Below are 2,422 nucleotides of genomic sequence, written 5' to 3'. Positions count from 1 at the left end.
CACTCTGATTTTTTTCCTTCATGAAGCATAATCTCTTTTGTTTAATATATTTTTATATTTTTGCTTTGGTTTCCTGTCTTTTATATTCTTGTCAAAGAAATAGGCTCCTTTAAATGTCCTAAAGAATATTCTCAATTTTTTTCTTCTAGAAGTTTTATAGTTCAGAGTGTAACATATATCTTTATTCCACTTTTAGTATGTAATTGGTAGTGATAAGGGTGCATTTTCATTCTTCTGTATGTTAATATCCAATTTTCCAAGCAGCATTTATTGACAACACATTCTTTTTACCAATGCCTATTCTTAGTGCTTTTATATCAAAAATTAGTAAAAAGAATGTTCATGATAATCAAGTGACATTAATGCCAAAGATAGAAGGATCATTCAATATACACAAATTAATAAACATAATATATCACAAGAAAAAAATGAAACACAAAATTCATATTAACATCTCAATAGAGGCAGAAAGGGTATTTAATACAGTTCAAAATTTTTCATAACAAAAATGGTGAACAAATAAGGTATGGAAATAATGTATCTGAAAATAGTGAAGAGCTTTTGTAATCAATAAGTCTATAGCTACTATTATTCTGAGTGGGGTGTTGATGAAAACTTTCTCCATAAGTTCTGGAATACAATAAGAATGCACACTTTTACCATTGTTATTTGACATAGTACTGGGAGTCCTGGCTAAATAAAAGGCATCTCTTTTAGAAGAGTAAATAAAAATACCACTGTTCACAGATGATGTGAACATGTATATGTGCATGTATATATTCATATATATATTACAAAAATTAGTAATGTGACTATATGCCAATACAGAATTATCTGAAATAGACATAAAGAAAGCAATCCCATTTATAATAGCTATAAAAATACACCAAGGAAAAAATTTAAACAAGGAGATAAAAGATTCCTCTAATAAAAACTATAATGGGTTTATGAATGAAATTGAAGGAGACACATAAAAATACAGAAGACATGCTGTGTTTATGGACTATAAGTCAATATTGTTAAAGTATTCATAGTAAACCAGAAAATCAACTCAATTTATTTCAATATCCCAATTATTTTTTCTTATTTTTTATTTTTTATTTCTCTAATTTTGATGAGAACATTTTTGGAATGTTTTGTCATCTCTAACAAAAACAATATGCTTATTTTTTCAGTCAGATTAATGCTTTGTCACACTACGTATGAGTACTAGTGAAGAGACATAAACTTGGGTTTTGTTGCATGTCATGTGATACCTTTGATATTTTCTTGCTTTCATTTGTTTAGTCATATTGCATTCCATTACTCAATAGAAAATGAGAGTGCAGGCCTTTGGGAGTCTTCCCCCCCTACCCACACATATTTTATTATAGAGTTAATGTGTCTTTCTTTGTAACCACTTTCCATGTTGCTTAACACTACGGAAAGAGTTGGTAAGAAAACATTCACAGTAGGCTGCCTGATGATATGTCCTTCTTTCAAACATGAGTGTTTAAAGGACCACAAATCTTAGACTAATAACAAAAATAATTAAAATTATAAGAAGTTAAGTAAACCATTTGAATCAAAATAGGCTTAATCTATGCTGGAAATAAAAATGTGGTTCTAGGGGAAATAATTGTTCAAAATTAGTAAGAGGATAAACGAGTAGTTACAAAGCAGTAGGAGAAGGACTGAACAACTGGAAATGTTCATGTAACTTAAAGTTTATGGTTTTTATAACTTTGCTGCTTCTCAGAGTGCTAAATATGGAAGAAAAGACACTTTCTGAGATTCATATGATGTGATCTCATCAGTAAGCTAATGGAAATCTCAGAAAGGAGAAATGTTCACCCCTTCCTTTTTATTGAGTATATTATACATTGTTACATTTAAAGGTTTATTAAATTGTAAAATATAAATTAATCCATTTATAAATCTAGTAGGTATAGCATGTTTTGTCAAGTGGCAGTGTGCTATAGAAAACAGATTTTTTAGAAAATTAAGCTACCTCCTCTGGGAATTCTCTAAAATTTCTATCAAAATAGCTTAAATAATATGTTATTTGGAACACATTTTGAAACTAGAACTTTATAGATTATGCACTGTAAGAAAGTTGTATATTTTCTTAAATGTTATATGTATATACATTTGTCATACAAAATAATAACCAGAATAACTCAATCAAGAGATACATAATTTCTAAAGATCTGTTTTCCTTAAAATGCAAAACACTGTACAAATAAAATTCTTTCATAGTACCTGGCTCACCCACTCTCAAGGGAGAAGATTATATAAATGTACAAATGCTGAAGTAAGGGACCATTACAGTTTATCTTAGAGTATGCTTAATGCAGACAACATTCCAAATTTACCATTTATTTTATATTTGCTTTATGCTGGGCAATATATTAATGGACTTATATGAATGATCACATTTCAT

This window comes from Sciurus carolinensis, chromosome X (genome assembly GCF_902686445.1).
Source record: "Sciurus carolinensis chromosome X, mSciCar1.2, whole genome shotgun sequence".
In the NCBI taxonomy this organism is placed as follows: domain Eukaryota; kingdom Metazoa; phylum Chordata; class Mammalia; order Rodentia; family Sciuridae; genus Sciurus; species Sciurus carolinensis.
Note: the sequence above shows the minus strand (reverse complement) of the source record.